The sequence below is a fragment of the Pelobates fuscus genome, chromosome 4, assembly GCF_036172605.1.
Source record: "Pelobates fuscus isolate aPelFus1 chromosome 4, aPelFus1.pri, whole genome shotgun sequence".
NCBI classification, from domain to species: Eukaryota; Metazoa; Chordata; class Amphibia; order Anura; family Pelobatidae; genus Pelobates; species Pelobates fuscus.
Window position 1 is genome coordinate 352,281,708 of NC_086320.1, and position 20,518 is coordinate 352,302,225.

General features: G+C 47.2%; 1 pseudogene; it reads right to left on the reverse strand.

The window, feature by feature from the left end:
* Window positions 1-318: 318 nt before the first annotated feature.
* LOC134609485 (patched domain-containing protein 3-like) overlaps window positions 319-20,518 on the reverse strand; it is a 28,547-nt pseudogene continuing 8,347 nt past the window's right edge.

The window sequence follows — 20,518 nt, forward strand, 5'->3', positions numbered from 1 at the left end:
GGGATATTACAGAGCCCCCAGTAATGTGCTGTGTGTACCGAGATATTACAGAGCCCCCAGTAATGTGCAGTGTGTACTGGGATATTACAGAGCCCCCCAGTAATGTGCAGTGTGTATTGGCATATTACAGAGCCCTCAGTAATGTGCAGTGTGTACTGGGATATTACAGAGCCCTCAGTAATGTGCAGCATGTACTGGGATATTACAGAGCCCCCAGTAATGTGCAGTGTGTGCTGGGATATTACAGAGCCCCAAAGTAATGTGCAGTGTGTACTGGGATATTACAGAGCCCCCAGTAATGTGCAGCGTGTTACTCCATCATATAGCTACAATAGACACATTCAGGCTCTTCCTAAAAGGGAGATACAGAAAATGTTTATCAGTGTGCAGTTCATGCTGACAATAGACATAAATAAGCACATAATTGACTTTTGGGAGTCTGGATCAGAGTTCACAACTGCCAAAGTCACTTGTGAGGAGTGTGTAATTAGCTCCCTGCAGAAAAGTGCAAATAACTCTGTATGTGCAGTGTTTAACCCCTAAACCAAACTTCTGGAATAAAAGGGAATCATGACATGTCACACATGTCATGTGTCCTTAAAGGACCACTCTAGGCACCCAGACCACTTCAGCTTAATGAAGTGGTCTGGGTGCCAGGTCCAGCTAGGGTTAACTAATTGTTTTATAAACATAGCAGTTTCAGAGAAACTGCTATGTTTATCAATTAGTTAAGCCTTCCCCCTAATCCTCTAGTGGCTGTCTCACTGACAGCCGCTAGAGGCGCTTGCGTGATTCTCACTGTGAAAATCACAGTGAGAGCACGCAAGCGTCCATAGGAAAGCATTATGAATGCTTTCCTATGTGACCGGCTGAATGCGCGCGCAGCTCTTGCCGCGCGTGCGCATTCAGCCGTCGGGGAGGAACAGAGGCGGAGAGAAGGAGGAGAGCTCCCCGCCCAGCGCTGGAAAAAGGTAAGTTTTTACCCCTTTCCCCTTTCCAGAGCCGGGCGGGAGTGGATCCCTGAGGGTGAGGGCACCCTCAGGGCACTCTAGTGCCAGGAAAACGAGTATGCTTTCCTGGCACTAGAGTGGTCCTTTAAGGCGTTAAGGACACATGACATGTGTGACATGTCATGATTCCCTTTTATTCCAGAAGTTTGGTCCTTAAGGGGTTAAAGCAGAAATACTGCTCATCCAGATTCCTAAAAAGCAGAGGCATTCATTGATGTTGGAATAACCCTTTTTTGGGCTGAACTGCAGCCTTTGTCAAACCCACTGTTATATGTATGAAAAACAAACAAAAAAACTTTTAGATGTTTTAAGTGAACAACTTGAAATTTTTCTTTTCTGTCCAAGTGTATATAGCAAGTAATTCATTCTTAGTAAAAAATAAACTTTTACATTTATAAAATAAACAATTTGTTGTAAAATAAATGACAAATTGCAATATGTCAGGTGATATTTATCAACATGTTAATGGCTGCCAATGAGCTTTTAATTATGTTGAATCGTTCTCTTACCATCGCTAATTTTCTCTGCACCAATCACAAAACCAGTATAAAAAAGAAATAATTACGTTATTAGTAACTGGGAGTTAGATATACGTTGGGAAATGTTACATTCTTATGACCTAGTGAGAGGAAGGATAATAAAATATAGTAAACCAAAAAAAAATCATAAAAGGTTAATTAAAAAAAAAACATTAACAATTTATATAACAGTATTTACTGTCCTTTTATTGTAAGTTCTGGTTTAGTTTCTTGTTAAAAATTACAAAGCGTATGGAATATGGAAATTGTGAATAAGTTGAACACCATCCATCACAGCTCCTGGGATATACATAATAACACAGCTGTCTGTTTTTTGTTTGTTTGTTTTATTAAGTAGTTTACATCTTATGCAGAGTTAATTCTCCTTTACATTGTGAATCTTAACATTTTTTTTTTTAAAACCATTTCCATTTACCATACAGATAACAGACTAAAAGAACTGAATAAAGAACATAGTCCGAGTAAATCCCTGTAAAACAAGCCCTTTACTGGCCTAAACTTTACTTAAAATGATCATTAATGATTTTGCGCAATCACATGATACGATTAAAATGTTTACTTTTACCCTATTTTGATAGGACATTATTAAAAAGTCAACATTTTAAAAGTGAGTCAAATCTCAGATGCTCCTTAAAACATGTTGATTCCCAGGGCCTAGCTATCAAAATATTTCCTCAAATATATACAAGATCATTTAATATTGCTAACTTTACATTTTAGGTAACAAGGCAATTGCGTAAATATGCAAAAAAGTGACCTTCTTATTCAATACTATGCTATGTTATAGTTAAAGGTATTACACAAAAAGGTATGAAACTATGGGCAATCAGGATCTGAATAGAACCGATTTTGTAAGTCACTATTCATATTATTGTACATTTTCCTCTGATAGTTCTCAGAAAAATGTATACAGTTTGCATTCTTTATGGTGCCAGGACTTGTTTGATGACTAGATTTCTTTGCCATTTTTCTGTCACAGCATTTATCGTCAACATTCCCAAAGAAAGTTAAAAAAAACTGGCAGAAAAATCAAGCCGTGGAGCATTCCAAACCCAATAACAAGAAATATGATCTTAAAAAATGTTCTAAAGGGGGGCGTGGCCTGACTCCGCATGGAAGCAGTCGCATAATCTGAGTGCTCCGCCATTCCGTGGACTAACACAGCGTGTAACACAGCATTACACCACCAACAACACGACTGAAAAGCCGAGGAGAGCTCAGGGGAAGTCATGTCGACTAAATCAACGAAAAAAATGAAGCAGAGAACCCTCCACTCGCACCTCACAACGGGTCGCAGTGACAGCCAAGATGGCGCCGACGACCGCAGCCCCACAGCTATAGACTGCGAACCGGGTGAGAGTCAAGACCCAACGGACCCCCCCTGTACCCAACCGGCCACGGATGCCTCCGTGAGCCACATGCTGCAGTCCCTGCAGTCCAATCTCCGCTCCGATTTCTCTAAAATGGCGGCGGACGTCAGGGCAGACATCCAGGCCCTAGGGGACAGGACGGCGCATTTAGAGGAGGCGACAGAAGGGCTAAGGGAAGCCCACAACGACTTAGCAGAAGCACACACTGCACTGCAGCAAAAGGTACAATACTTAGAAGGGAAAATAGCAGACAATGAGGACAGAGACAGAAGAAACAACATAAGACTGAGGGGGGTGCCTGAAGAAGTAGGCCCACAAGACCTGCCTAAATTTGTACAGGACATGTTTAAGGCACTCATCCCAGAGTTAGAGGCCTCAGACCTCCGGCTAGACCGCACGCACAGACTGCCTAAGCCTAAACACCTGCCTTCCTCCACACCAAGGGACGTAATCACCAGAGTCCACTACTTTACAGTGAAAGACCAACTCATGCAGGCCTCCAGGAAGCACCCTCCGCTGCCTCAACAGTTTGCAGACATCAAGTTGTTCATTGATCTATCAGCAGCGACTATGTTCAAGAGAAGAGCATTTGCACCAATAACCCTTGCTTTACGATCGGCTAACATCCCTTACAAATGGGGATTCCCTACGAAATTGCTACTTAAAAGGAATGGAACCGACAAGATAATCTCCACGCCACGTGACGGCGCGAGACTACTCAAAGAATGGGACATTCCTGTACCACCACCACCGGGCATCTCCAGATCCCCGACGACATCGCCACCCCGAAAGCAGACAAAAGGCCACAACTCGCTCCCTTGGCACAACATGAACATTCCAGAAATATACCAGCGACAAGACGACAACTTGGGGCGCACCGTTCCTGCCCATCGTTGATAAACCACAGATATGTATAGGTTAACAGAGGCTACACACGCAAATACCCCCTGTGCACCCTCATACCTGTCTTCACTTTCATGGTGTCGTACAGCCGAGAGTCCACACGAGGCGGCTGATCATATATGATTGTTACAACTATTAGTTATATATTGTTATAATATTGAATATTTCGCTTTCTTTAAGAATTGAGATTTCTGATACAGAGTGTTACCAGTGGAGCACACCCACTAATTTGAGTTATCTTTATTTTAGCTTTTCCCCACGTGTGCACACCCCATTAGTAACGCAACGACAGCGCCCACGGTACCCCACAAGGCTTAAGTACTAAGCCACTTTATTACCCGTCAGCAGATTTCTGCACTAGCCACCTGGCTATCGGGCTTGTATATAGTTCACGTTTTTCTGTCATATAGTGCTACCTAACCCTCCCCCCCCCCCCCCCCACCAGTGTCGCCCACACACTCCGACGACGCTGTCAAAAAGCTCAGGTAGACAACGAGCCTAGAGTTACCACTGGTGACATGTCCCTCAAGGTACTTTCTCTTAATGTAAAAGGGCTAAATACACCCAATAAGAGGAGATTGGCACTGCTAGAGGCCAAAAATCAGAAGGCGCATGTCGCTTTCTTTCAAGAAACCCACTTTAAATGGGGATCTCGCCCCAGATTCAATTCACCCTGGTTTCCTATAGACCATCACTCCTGCTATTCCACAAAAAAGAGGGGAGTGTCCATTTTAATTAGCAAACAAACCACTTTTGAACTGATCCGAAAAATCACTGATAAAAAAGGTAGATACCTGATAATACAATGCCATCTCAACAACAACCCCTTCACCTTAATGAACATATATGGGCCTAACGATAACCAAGAGGAGTTTATGTCAAGAATGTTTGCATTATTGAATCTGTATAAATTTGGGGAGGTAATACTTGGAGGCGACACCAATTTTCTTCTAGATAGCTTTAGAGACTCATCAGCCTCGAAAACAGTGGCAACGACCACCTCCAAGAGGCGGCTCACACAGTCACGTAACATTCAAGAAGCAACACATGACTTTGTAGACCCTTGGCGAATCACACACCCCACTGAAACAGATTACACCTGCTACACTGCGGTACATAACAGCTACTCCAGGATAGACAGGTTCTTAATAAAGACCACCTCCCTCACAAAAATACTGGACACAGAAATTGGAGACATCACGTGGTCAGACCACGCTCCTATCACATTAACACTCAAAGAGAGATTCCCTAATACCGGCCAAACATCTTGGAGGCTAGACAACAAATTGCTAACACAGCCACACATAGTCAAACAAATAACAACAGACCTCAAGAACTATTTTACAGACAACGATCAACAGGACATTAACTCAGACTACGTCTGGCTAGCTCATAAAGCGGTCATTAGAGGAAGCTTTATCAAGCACGCTAGCCACACCAAAAAAGTACGCCAAGCGCAATACTTGACTATAGTCAATGAGATTAAAACTCTCACACACGAGAACAAACAATCACCCAATAACACACTACAGAGAAAACTATTGGCACTCCAATCCCAGTTGAGGGATATTGAATTGGCTAAAACTACCTACCTCTTACAAAAATCAAAACACAAATTCTTCGCAGCAGGGAACAGGGCGGGAGCCAAATTAGCAGCACAAATAAAACAAAAAACTGTCGCCTCCAGAATTGCCTACCTACAAGATAGCAACAACCACAAAATCATTGACCCACAGGGGATAGTAAATGCCTTTGCAAAGTACTATGGTCAACTATATAACCTTCAACACGAAGGAACAACTATAGTCCCGACAAAAACAGACATAGACAGCTTCCTATCGGACCTACACCTACCCTCACTGACCCCAACCGCAATAGAGGCCTTGCAGAAGCCTATATCACTGGACGAAATCTCGGCAGTGATCAAGGCGTTGCCCACAGGCAAGTCACCAGGACCTGACGGACTCACAAATACGTACTATAAGCTGTTTGCAGCTGTCCTCTCACCTCATCTGCTAAAATTATATAGGCAGAGTAGCAACAAAGGTGCCTTACCAGAAGAAACTCTCCTGGCCCACATCTCCACACTCCCTAAACCCGGGAAGCCACCTACACAGTGCAAAAATTTCAGACCCATATCATTGCTGAATGGAGACGCCAAAATATACGCCAAAATACTTAGCAATAGAATAGCCCCCTTCCTCACGCAACTAGTGCATAACGACCAATCAGGGTTCGTCCGCGGCCGGCAAGGCTCGGATAACACCCGACGCATTCTAAACACGTTGGCATGTATGGATAGGAGCAACACAGAGGGCCTTCTCCTTGCGCTGGACGCGGAGAAGGCCTTCGATCGCCTTAATTGGACATACATGTCTAGAGTCTTAGAAGAATATGGGTTCCCACCAGAAATGATCACAAGTATCAATGCACTGTATAGCACGCCAGCTGCCAAGGTTTCTAGTGGAGGCTTCATCTCGGACAAATTCCATATCACCAATGGGACACGCCAGGGCTGCCCTCTATCCCCCCTCCTATATATCCTGTCACTAGAACCTTTGGCCCAAAAGATCCGCAGTCATCAAAACATCAAAGGAATACATGTACTAGGCCAGGAACACAAATTGGCTCTATTCGCCGATGATGTCCTAGTGACGTTAACAGACCCGGAACATTCACTGCCCCACCTGGTACATACCCTTAGAGACTTTGGCCTGGTTTCCCACTATAAATTAAATCAGGACAAGACCCAGGCATTACCAGTTAACCTGCCTTCAGGCCGCATAACAGCTCTAAAAGACAAGCACCAATTTGATTGGAGGTCATCCTCTCTTACATATTTGGGGGTTAAAATTGCGCCTTCGGTTGACAAAACTGCCCGCTTAAATTTTTCAACTCTCCCCAACATGTGCAAAACGGAGACACTGAAATGGAAACATACACATATCTCTTGGTTGGGAAGGATTAACGCCTTCAAAATGACCATATTGCCCAAGGTCCTATACATCTTTCGCATGCTTCCCCTAAAGATAGCACAACCCATACTCAAGACCCTACAAAAAACATGTAATGCCTTTATATGGGACAATAAAAGACCTAGGATCCCTGCCAAACTCCTGTACACACAAGTCAAACAAGGGGGTGTGGGGTTACCGAATATAGCCCAATACTACAAAGCGTCGGCGCTAACAGCCGGGATCCTACTACACTCCCCTAAAGGAGAGTTGAGCTGGGTAGATATGGAGAACAAACAGGTTCAGGGAGGGAACATGGTTGACACCCTGTGGACACCCAAACACCTGAGAACCCCCGGACTAGCCCTGTACCCAACCACCACTCTCACACTCAGCATCTGGGACACGTTCATGTCCTCGCTAGGATGTAAAACCTTGTATCACGTCAGGGCACCACTATCGGCTTTAAAAGCCACTTCACCGCACCTACCTCTAACTAGGTGGGTTAAAGCTGGTATCACCAACATACAACACTTGCTGGAGGACAGGGAGGTTATACAGTTCGCTGACATACAAGCGAAATGGCACCTACCACCGGAGGAACTATTCACATTCCTCAGACTTAAAGGTACCATACTGACTCATGTACAAAAACACGACGATACCCGTGAGAAAATCCCTTCAACAGAGGGAATTATAGAAAGATGCTGGGCCGTACCAGGCAAACCCAAGTCTATCTCCCTCTGCTATAAAATGTGGGAAGAAGTGGTCCCCCGTCAAACTCCCCAGTGTAAAAAGCAATGGGAGGAAGATTGCTCCCTCAATTTATCCACTGAGGATTGGGTTCAGGCCCTCAATGGTCTCTCTAAACTCACTAAATGCTACACACACATTGAAGCACATAGAAAACTGCTCTACGGAGTGTTATTTTGGGGCGTGGCTTGGCAGCCGACGAACATGGCCGCTTAAACTTTCCCTCTCCGCCCGGGTCCCGACTTACCAGCACGATTACCCGCTACGCTGCCGACATGGGGAGATCTAACAGGGCCCCACAGACCGGGAAGACCCCAGAGCCGAAGAAGGGGCAGCTCACCTCGTCCCTGCGCCAGTTCCTGGTGACCCCCGCGGACCTCGCGACGCAGCCGCATGGCGCCGACAGCTCAATGGCGTCGGAAGATTCCGCGCCCTCATCGCCGGCATCCGACCTGCACACGGGAGGTCAGGAAAAACCCCCATGGTTGGACCTCCTAAGAGCTCTGCCCACCAAAGAAGACCTCCGCTTGGCCACCTCGGAGCTGGGAACTAACATAAGGCAAGACATCCAGGCACTGAGGGCTGACATACAAGGCCTGCAAGACCGTGTGAGCCACGTGGAGGCAGCCTGTGACAGCCTGAGAGAGGCTCAGACCACACTAGCTGAGGCTGCAGAAACCTCATCTGAACAGGTACGTGGCATGGCCCTGCATATTGAGGACTTGGACAACAGGGGGCGCCGCAATAACCTAAGGCTGCGCGGCCTCCCTGAGACTGAGGACTCCCCCCAGCAGTTGCAGGACTGGCTCCTGGAAATATTTAATGAGATCCTAGGCCGTGACCACCAGGCACCTATAGAATTTGTAAGAGCTCATAGAGCCCTCCGCCCTAAGGGCCCGCCGGATAGCCCACCCAGGGATGTAATTTGCTGCCTGGCGAATTTTGCCTTAAAGGAGACTATCCTTAAACACGCACGAGGCCAGCAAACGCTCACCTACCGGAATCAAGACCTGCAACTCTTTCCAGATTTATCGCCGGCTACTCTGACCTACCGACGCGCTCTGAAACCACTCACGAGAGTATTGGTGGCACAACAGATCCGGTACAGATGGCAGATGCCCACAGGACTACTTGTCCACACGCCAAGAGGCCCATTCCTGGTCCGCACACACAGCGACTACATAGCACTGGGCACGGAGCTCCAACTGCCCGCCATCAACATGAGATGGCCTGACCCATTGGACATCTATACCACAGCAAGAAACCCCTATCCGAGACCGGCGCTGCCGCAACGCACTCGAGGGGGACGCCAGGAGGCCACTAGGCCTACAGGTACCGCCCGTTAGAGGGCATGACTTTTCCCCCTTTCCCCCCACGCTGCACCCGCCAGGCCGCCTTGCACCGGTTTGGCCCTCTATAAGGCACAAATAGCCCCGCTACAGGACTTGGACACTATCCCCAATTACAAACTTGGCCAACCCACGGATTGGACACTCCATAATGGCACTCTGCCCCTACACCCCTCAGCGCAGCACCCCCTGCCGGGCTGCATGAACAGAGGCTGGGCCACATTCCACCTACAGCCCTCACTTACAAAAGTGTCACCATGGACATGAGGGCCCCGGCTACCCCGTTGGGAAGGGGTGGGTTGGGGGACGTGACCCAAGGGACTGTGGTACCTGGAAGTGCTCACAAAGGCTGGCACTGGCCCACTGGGAGCGCCTACTGCGCTGTGTCTCGTATGGCACCCACGCATGTACATGCTGAAACTGTCCGCTGCATTGTATTTACCCCCACATGTGCTAGCGCATGCTATAGTTATTGGCGGCATGGTACATCCCACATATACCCGCACGCACAGGTTACAATCACCCTCTACGCTGCAAACCACTGCACATACGCCCGCACACACTACAACCGCCCACTGCAGGGCACGTAACATGGCATAGGCGCCCACACATACCAAAACTGTCTACTGCATTGTACCGGCCGCTATATACACGCCTGCGCACGCTCCAGATGCTCCTAGGTGGGTGTATAACCCTGCACACACGCCCGCGCACGCTAACATTGTCAATTGCATGGTATATCTTGTTTAGGAGCTAAGAGCTGGTCCCCCTATTTATAGGGTTTCTTTTGACTCGCTTCTGTACTATCTCTAATTGCTTTACTTCTATATCATTCGGTGCATACGCCTGCTTATGCTAGAATGGCTTACTACGTTGCACGGACCACTGGGTATATGTGCCTACACATGCTACCAGTACCCCCTGGTCCGTAAATCACCCTACATACACTTCTGTGCATGTTACAATTGTCCACGGTACTGTGTATAACATGGTCTATGCCCCTGCACATACTAAACTTGTCCACTATCTACACCACAGATTAGGCACGTACGCAAGTCCAAAATGTCTATTGGCTAGTTTGCAACACAGGTGTCAGAATATACTACTCTAGGGTACAGCTGTATATTTACCATTGTATTAACACCTGCACACGCTGACCCCAGGACGATACAACCCACTTCCAAAAAGATGGGGGAACCCAGAAGGGGACACAGTGACCGGGCTACCCTCAGGGGGGACACTGGCTTTCCATACCGCTTCTGGGGATGGAGGGATGGTGCCACGGGGCTACACTGGTGCACATGGGGGGGCGGGTTGGGGGGAGGGGTTGTCAACATCCTAGGCGTATGAGCTGTCGAAGGGGGGTCCGGCCCTGGGTCGGCTCGTACACCTTCCCTTCAGCCTAGACAAGGTCGGGACCCGGGGGTGAGTTCCCGCAGACACACAAAAGTACCAACGAGAGGTCACAGTTCCGGCTGGAACCTGACCATACTCTGGGGGACTCACACCGGGGACACGACAGAAGTGTTCCCAGGTTTGGGTTACAGTTGTTAGTGTTTGCTGCGATCCGCAGCCACCTCTGTTGGCTGGTCGATAAGGCGCCTTCCACGCCCCGTGAGGTCGGTGTCATCTGTATAGGGAGGCTGTCCCCCGCTCCGGTCCCCGGGCCAGGGATTTCTACCCCCCTGACACCGGTGCCTCTGCTCCATTATTAGGGCGGCCCCCTCTGTGCCCCACCATACAGGGGTACCCACCACCCTGCTCCGCTCTGCCTGCCCCAGACCGAGCTCTACCTACCTGGGCCCTCACCTGCCCCCACAGACCGGGGCGTATCAGACACTCGTGGGACTTGACAATATGGCTACACCCGCACCCAAATACGCACCGGCCCCACTTAACTTCCTATCCCTGAATGCAAAGGGCCTAAACTCCCCCGAAAAAAGGTCACACGCACTACGCCTCTGCCAAAAAAACAGAGCCCATGTGGTCTATTTCCAAGAAACCCACTTTAAAACTGACTCTGCTCCGAAACTCTGTAACCACATATACACCCAAGGCTTCTACAGCAATAACCCAGACGGGAAATCTAAGGGCACAGCAATACTCCTACACAAATCCATACCCTTCATAACCGACGCGACCATGACGGATAACTCGGGCAGATACGTATTTGTTAGGGGTAAAATCCTGGACGAAACCTATACGTTTGCCAACATCTATGCCCCAAACACGCGACAGGACAAATTCCTTCGGGTCACACTCCGGGCCCTCCACGACTTCGCGACAGGCTGTCTGGTCCTGGGAGGGGACTTCAACATCGCCTTACACCCGACGATGGACGCATCCAGGGGCCACTCATCGACACCCCCCCACACACTGCTCAAAATTCGTACACTTCTCCACCATTACAGACTTACAGATTGCTGGAGGGCGACCCACCCGACGGCTAGGGACTACACTTTCTACTCGACCCCGAATGACTGTTACACACGCATCGACTACTTCTTCCTTCCATATTACTATCTACCCAGATTGCGGGACTCCGCCATAGGGGGGACAATGTGGTCCGACCACGCACCACTCACGATTCAACTCACATCGCCACTACACAAACCCAAAACCACGACATGGCGGCTCCACGAAAATCTTCTATCCAACCCGCAGGTGGCCCAAGACGTACAACAAGCCCTGACGAATTACTTCGCCGAGAACCTACCACAAGACACGTCCCCCCTCTTGACATGGGAGGCCCACAAGTGTGTGATTAGAGGGATCCTTATCTCACACTCCTCTGCCCTGAAAAAGGCACGGGAACATACGATCCGAGAACTAACCGCCAAGATAGGGACCCTAACACAAGCCCATAAACGGACACTAGACAACACGCTTCTCCAGGAACTCACAACAGCCCGTGAAGAACTAGCACGGGTCCTGCGGCAATCGTACACTAGGGCCCTCCAACGCACTAAATCTCTTTTCCACATGGAAGGAGACAAGTGCGGCAGGTTGCTAGCCAGAATGATGAATAAAAAACGGTCCATGACATATATTGCACGAATGCGCGACGCCACAGGCCAATTGCACCACATGCCAGACCAAATCGCGACAGCTGTAACCCGTTTCTACACGGACCTTTACGCGATCCCTCCCCACGCCCCTCGAGCAGACCCGAAACTGGGAAAGACCCGCATGAACGCATACCTCACTAAATACACTAAGACAAAACTCTCCCCAGACGCAGCGGAGGCCCTGGAGGCGCCCCTGACGGAGGGGGAACTGGCCATGGCCATCAAAACCTCAAAGATAGGAAAAAGCCCGGGCCCAGATGGCCTCCCCCTCAAATACTATAAAACCTTCCTGGACACACTGTCCCCCCAATATGTCTCGGCCTTCAACTCCATAACAGAGGGAAATGCCATCCCCCAGCAAACACTGGCGGCCAACATTGTCCTATTGCCAAAGGAGGGGGGGGATTCCGAACGGTGTACGGGCTACCGACCGATATCGCTACTTAACTGCGACCTACGCCTGTTCGCTAAAATACTAGCTAGGAGGTTGACCCCACACATACCAGACTTAATCTCTCCCGACCAAGTAGGATTCGTCCCCCACAGGGAAGCCAGGGATAATACGGTCCGGGCCCTTTCTCTGATCCACCACGCGCAGCGCACTCCGGAGAGCCTTCTCCTCCTCTCTACGGATGCGGAGAAGGCCTTCGACAGGGTGGCGTGGGACTACCTATTCTCGGTACTGAAACACGTCGGCCTGGGGACCCATATGCGCCAGTGGATAGAATCTCTTTACTCTTCCCCCACGGCCAGGGTGTGCATAAACGGGGTCTATACAGATGCATTCCCGGTTAGGAACGGAACTAGGCAGGGCTGCCCCCTATCGCCACTCTTATGCATCCTGGCCCTGGAGCCGTTCCTACAAGCAGTAAGGGACAACCCAGATATCTCGGGGGTGACGGTGGGGGCAGACCACCACAAAATCGCAGCATACGCGGATGATATGCTTTTCTTCATCACTAACCCAGAAATCTCCCTCCCAAACCTCATGGCTGAGTTTAAGACATACGGCCAAATCGCCAACCTCAAGATTAATTATGCTAAATCCTCTATCCTCAACATTGGCTCCCCCAGGGGGAGGGCAGACCAAATCCGACGAAACTTCCCCTTCCAATGGCAAGACACCGCGATTAAATACCTGGGCGTGAGGCTCACGGCCGACCTCTCCAAACTTTACCATACTAACTTCACCCCACTGCTGGGAACCATACGGAAGAATCTGACAGAATGGGCCACACCTCACTTTTCCTGGCTTGGCAGGGTTGCCATCGCCAAAATGAACATTCTCCCACGGGTACTGTACCTATTTCAGACAATACCAATCTCACTTCCTACCACCTTCTTCTCAGCACTCCGAACCCTCCTCATTAAATTTATCTGGAAAGGCACTAAACCCAGACTCAAGTACACACAACTCACACTCCCCAAAACGGCAGGTGGCCTGGCAGTTCCTGACCTCAAACTGTATTACCAAGCATGCCACATGCAACGGGCCCTGGAATGGGCAAAGGAGGGAATCAGCAAACCCTGGAAGGCCATCGAAACACATCACGCAGGCAGGCCCCTCGCGGCCCTTCTGTGGTTGGACCCCTCGATTGGTAGGCGGTCAGTGCACCAACAACCCTTCATCGCCGCCACTCTAACCTTATGGCACTCACAAGCGAGGAAACTACGCCTCTCCTCCTTCCCATCCCCACTGCTACCTTTGGTATACAACCCGGACTTTGAACCGGGGGCAAGACCAGGAAACCTCCGCTGCGTCCTCCCACAAAACTTACCCAGACTCCGAGACATGACGGCCAATGGGAAAATCTTGCCCCTACAGACGCTAACGGGCACACCTACCCACCCCTTCATGACGACATTCAGATACACCCAAATTAAGAACTACATCACCGCCATACCACAACACCCCGACGTATACAGGGACCTTACACCATTCGAACAGTTGTGCCAGGACCCGGAGCCCTTGCCCCATAGCGTATCCTTCCTTTACTCTATGCTACAACGACAACAGGGACACCCCCCACCCCCTTTCATGTCCAAATGGGAGACCGCCATAGCAGAAATACTCACCGAGACCCAGTGGCACAAGATCTGTGACCTAGTACACCACTGCGCAATAGCTAGCAAAACACAGGAAACGGCCTACAAGGTCCTCACACAATGGTACCTGACACCAGAACGTTTACAGAGAATGCACTTAGACACGGACGGCCTATGTTGGAGGTGCAGGAGAGGGGTTGGATCCTTCCTCCACATATGGTGGGAATGCTCACTCATAGTACCGTTCTGGGAGAAAATAGCTGCCATAGTGGCCCTGTTCACGGACAACGCCCCACCCTTCCAGCCCGCCCCGTATCTCCTACACCACACGACAACCCCCACGCCACGATACAAACGCTCCCTGACCATCCGAATTCTTAATGTCGCAAAGCACCTAATTCCTTTACACTGGAAAAAAGACACAACCCCACCGCTCTCCCTGTGGTTTACTAGAATGGAGGAGTTACGAGTGACAGAGGAAAGCTGGTATTCAGCCCAAGACCGAATGCAGACATACTTAGACACATGGGCACCCTGGTTGACACGGGTGGGTACAGAGGCATTTCGGACTGTGCATTTACAAATGGGGGGAGGAACTGACGATCCCCAGGAGGAGACACTAGGAGACTAACGGGATAATCCACACTCGGCTCAAAACTCAGTACTTCCTTCCCACACCCTATCCCACCCACCCCACCCCATGTCCGGTCCAGGCGGAGCGAGGGATCGGGGGCCCGGGGAGCTGGGCGGGGACCAGCCCCACGGGGGCGTAAGTGGGGCTACGACGCCCGATGGGGTGCGGCTTTATGCGGTACCCAAAACAGCCTACGGCCTCACGGGGATAGGGGGTGGAAGTGCGCCAGTATCCGTGTACTTTTGAACTAGCTATAAATGATATCTTAGAATGCTAAATGCTAGTTGCTCGTACTTTCTGCAACTTGTTTGCTCTATCAGAACATATATAGAATGCACCATATTTAGGTACTGTGGCCGAAAACAAGTGCCTGTGACTCAGACAGGGTACAGGCCAGTAGAAGTTCTGAACGGTTCTTGTTTCGTTGTATTGGGGGTTTGTTTATCCACTCATTCGGCTCCCCACTCGGTATCCAGACTAATGGATGATTATGCTGCCCCTTCCCCCGAAAATCCATTCATACAAATACAAATACTTTAGTCTAGTATTAAACAATAGTATCCGTGATCCTGCCTCCCAGGTATTTAAGCCTTCGTTCCATATACAAACGGAACGGCACTAGGCCTACAATCCAGAGCGCACTGCGTAGACCTAGAACCTGTATGTTTAACCCTCGATTCATTCACTCTCTCTTAGTAATTACGATGGGGATATAAATATGCCGAATTAGACTTTTGTTCAAAGCCATACGGCTGGTTTCAATTGTTTATCTGCTTATATGTAAACCGACAGCTGGACCTGCGCGTCCATGCAATTTCAGGTGATTCGAGAGACCTGCGAGTCTCACATTGTTCATTGTGGAAAATACCTAAAATGATGATATGCTTTCAATAAAAACATATTTACAAAAAAAAAAAAAAAGAAAACTGCTCTACAGATGGTATATGACGCCACTGAGACTACACAAAATTTACCCTACTGTGCTGCCAACGTGTTGGAGGTGCTCCAAGGAGATTGGAACATTTTTCCATATATGGTGGTCGTGCCCAGTGATTCAGCCCCTCTGGACAGAAGTCCGGAGTTTGCTGGAGTCGCTGGGCGTAGGGAGCCTAACTCCGAATCCCCAAATGTACCTCCTGCTTATATTCCCGACCAGGATTCCTAGGGAACACAAGCAAATAAGTGCTCTCATACTATTGGCTGCTAGGAATCTTATAGCAACTAACTGGAAATCACAAGCCTGCCCATCCAAGTCTCAGTTATGGGACAAGATCCAACAGTATCAGATCTATGAGAGCATAACAGCGCACCAAAGTGCAGACACACAACGGTTCGAAACCGCATGGCAACCATGGCGGACAATGTATGCTAGAGTATTGAACAAACCAAACCCATAACGAATGCTCAGAGGTACGATTGATAACAATACCGACGGACCCCAACGGTCGTCTGGGATGTCCCCAACACACGTTTGAACCGAGGGCTACCCAGGTGGTTGGGGGTGACAAATCCGACAGATAACTTATCAGGTTAATACCAATGTACATGGCCATACCATGAGATGTATAGACACCGACCCACCACTGTTTAACCCTACCTATCCCTCTACCCCTCTTTGCCTTGTAGGCCTTCGCTTCCCTACTACCACCCCACTGTGTCATCCCAAATTGTATAGCAATGCATAATTTGTATCTTATTTTTGTATAACACGTTCGCATATTGTATAACTTGCTGAGATATGTAACCTCGTACCCCCCCTCTCTTTTCTGTACCCCGTAACTTGCAAAACAATAAAAAGTTATATGAAAAAAAAAAAAATGTTCTAAAGATGTAACTCTCAGATGTTGAAAGTACAATCACTCCCAAGATAGACCTCCCTGCAAAATGGGATAACCAAGGGACTGCAAAGCATCGATAATTCGGTCATTTGCATTTGGTTTCTTGTTGGAAACATAAGCGTATGAAATATGAGCTGAGAAGTCAACTGAGAACCCGATACAAATAACAAGGTTGATCATTGATATGCAATCTAAATTTATTCCCCAGAAAGTCATAAAACCAGTGACACCAACTATGAAAGAAGCAATTGCAAAAGTCACCCACAGTGCACAGAGTGGATTTGGAATTAAAAGTAACAATATAACAAACATAACGGCGGCAGCCACAAGGATATTTTGAATAGTGTTTTGCATAATGACCGTGTACTGGTCAAAGTATATAAATGCTGAGTGATATACCAATAATGGAATATTGCAGTCCTTCGCAATGTCTCGGAGCTGGTTTAACATATTTTTTTCATCAACTGCAGTGGTTACATTAACAGTTTGGATGAAAAAACGTGATGCCTGAACGACATCTGACTGAATCTGAATATCTTGTTAAAAATCTGGGGAAGATCGAAATAATATGTGCAGATTACTCATAAAAGAAACACGATGATCAATGTTAAATCTTAATTGATCTGCAATAGTAACGTATACATTAAGCCATGACTCAGAAAATGTTTTGCTAACATAGGAATTGTTTGTCTTCAGTGACCGCAACCATAACTCTCGGACCATATTCTGAAAAGTATTCTCTCTTTTTCATAAAATGGAGCTACATAAGAATTGTCAGGGGCTAAATTACTCAGGTTAATTCCTTCCTTTACTTGAAAACATCCATAATTTCTAATGGCTAGATATCCACCATAGAGTATCACCACAATACCTTTGGTCCAAATGTTTGTAAGGAATGGTCCATAATATCTATAAAAGAAGCTGGTAGCAGGGTGTTCTCTCTCTTTACCCGTGGTTTGGTCATATGCTCCCCCAACACAGCATGCTCTGTATAGAACAGAACTTTCATTGTTCACACTTTTTTCTACCTTTGTGCAAGCTAACCAATGTCTATTGCTCTCTTCTCGCCTGCCATTGTGAGCCAAAAATGCCCCAAAACATGTGATATTATAGATGAAGCAAAATAATATGGCAGTTCCAGTATAAATACAAAAAGACTGGACCGATCCAAAGGTTGTCATAATTCCTATGTAGAAAGCAAGAACATCAGTTAAAGTAGTTATAGTTATGGAGACTGCTGCTTCTGCATATGTGTTGCCCATTCTTTCTTCAAGTGTACTCTTAACGTTTGTTTGAATCCAACTGGAAATCATTATGAACATATCATCCACTCCAACCCCTAGACAAAAAAAAATACATTTTTAAAAATATGATACATATGGTAAAGGTATAACTTTACACTTCAGTTGCAGATTCATGAGGCATATTAGGGCAAATGAACCCCCAAGAAGACGAAGAACTTATGCCTGGCTGGTAATATGGCAAAGGTTGGTTGCAGGAACCGCACTCACTCCCAACGGCCACGGGTGCTCTGGAACAGGACCAGCAATCCCAACACGATAAGGCAATAAGAAAAATTCACAGGCACTCCAAATGTGAAAGCCGTAGGCAGATTTTTTGCAACAAAATGCACAGCAACGTTTCGACCTAACAAGCTTGACAAAGACCTCTTGTTAGGTCGACACGTTGCTGTGCATTTTGTTGCAATAAATCTGCCTGCGGCTTTCACATTTAGAGTGCCTGTGAATTTTTCTTATTGGCTGGTAATATGAGCTGACTGAACTTCCATCTCCCATACCTAAAGCAATATGGTATTATTGTGATTAGGAATAATTATAATTGTATAAACATGTTTCTTTTGTATAATGGCACATGCAATCTGAGATGCATTTTGGCTTTCACAGTCACAAATATTAAGAATAAACAGATTTAAAGGGGCAGCATCTCCTTAATGGTGCTCTCTATACATTTCTTAATCATGATGTCATGCACTTACCTAGAATAAGGAATGGGGCATTGGGGACACCACACAGTAAGAGCAAGCCAAAACTGCTCAGAACGGCTAACCCTGATGAAATTACTCCAAATGCAGCAACACATACTTTGCTTCTTACACAGTCAAGTCTATAAAAAGGAGACATCAAACAATATACAGTGTGTTAAAGGTGTTTTTAAACCATTCAGTTGAGGACAAAAGGCATACATTTCTTACAAGAAAATACAAACGGAGGGCAAGGAGTCTGTTTACCTTCTTCATACATCCCAACATTGGTAAGTGTGGATGCAGAACTGGTGGTGGCGGTGCCACAAGAGGGATGTTGATGAAGCGCTCAGCTGCCCTGAAATGGGACAGGCCTATAAGGATAGGGGAGTTATGCCGGCCTGGTGAGCATGCATGCAAGGCTGACAGACAGTCTCTTAGATGAACTCACTTAAGGCAGGCTATTAATGAAATCTAATTTTCTCAATGCCCTGAAGTTCACTGCTTGAAGATCTTTATATTCCTCTGTTTGATCAGACAGGGAACTGGAGTGGAGGAGGTGGGAACTGAGCCTTATATACAGCCACTCTGGCCACTTTCTGTGTGCTACTCAGAACTCCCTGTCCGATCAGGAACTCCACCTCCAGGAATATGCTGTCCTCATGAACAGGAAGACCCTCTGAGCAGGCTCAGTCCACTGTCTGGTTTTTCTGAGCCTTTGACTAAGGTTAACTGGTCCACAGCTCCTGTTCCTGACCCAGAACCAGATCGTGCACTTGTTCCTGCAATGCATACCTGGTCCTACCCTGCTCCCAGCATTAATGGATCTTCTGGCTACTTGAACTTGGCTTGGTTTACCCATTATTTACTTTTTTTCTGCCTACCCTGACATTGGACCATATCACAATTTTTTTCTGCTCCTCTTGAACACCTCTCTTAGATTTTGTTTACTTGATAAAGCCGCAATGCCACCACAGATCTCCTAGGATCCTACCCTTACTTCCAGCTTTCCCTAAAGTAGTGCTTGTAAGGGTGTATTGTTTGCTGCTTTTGGGTTCTAGCTCCTAAACTGCTTTCCATGTCAGTGACACATAAAATAATTAAGGAGGTGGTTGAGAGACAATCAAGGGAAAAGAGGGTTAAAAACATGCAGGGGGTAAGAAGGGAATTAGGAGTAACAAAGGATATGGGGGAGTTAAGACACACTATGTATAAGAGTGGGTTAAGAGATGTACAAAGTGTTAAGAGGGGGATAGAAGACACACACAAGAGGAGTCAGGAGATACACACAAGATGATATGGATGGTGCAGAGAAACACAACAGGAGTAGACTGATACACACAAAAATCCCTTCTCGGGTGTCAAATAACCTTGGTACGACTCTGGTCTTTGTTGCTCCCAAGGCTGGCAAGAGGATTTACCCATTTCTTAATTGACATTGTAGGTAAGTCTCAATATAAAATAGTAAGTACGGGTATGGGGGGTCATTCAGCATGAGAGGGCTAGTAAATTTGGGCTGGAGGACAAGTAAAAAAAATTGTATTTTTTGGTATGGTGCACAGATGTTAGGATGTATATGAGGTACCCAGTGCTCTTCTATAAAGAGCATTGTATTGGACCACACCATGGGAGGAGGAGAGGTAAGCAGCAAAGAGAGAGCCCTAGAACTAGAGAAAAGTAAGTAAAGCTTTCTTTAAAAAAAAAAACAAAAAAAAACACTTTTACTGTCTATCGGGGGGAGGAGTAGGGGGAGACCTGAATACTCTTTAGTTTTCCGTTAAGGTTATATTTATCCCTTTTTGTTTTAACTTTTTTGCTGTGCCCCCTACATATAAAACAAAAAGTTAAAAGTCACAAAATACTTGTCTCATGTGACTAGTGATCTGCAAAAGGGAGCAAGGCCCCAGAGACCCAATAAAAAAAAAAAATCTGTTAAAATTTCAGTTTGATACATTGAATTTTGCATGTTCCTATTTTGGCCATATAGTCATTTTTAAAACCCAAGAAACTGCAAGCTGGAGAAATAACTAAACTCATTTGTTTCTTCTGTAGTTACACATAATCAGTGAAATA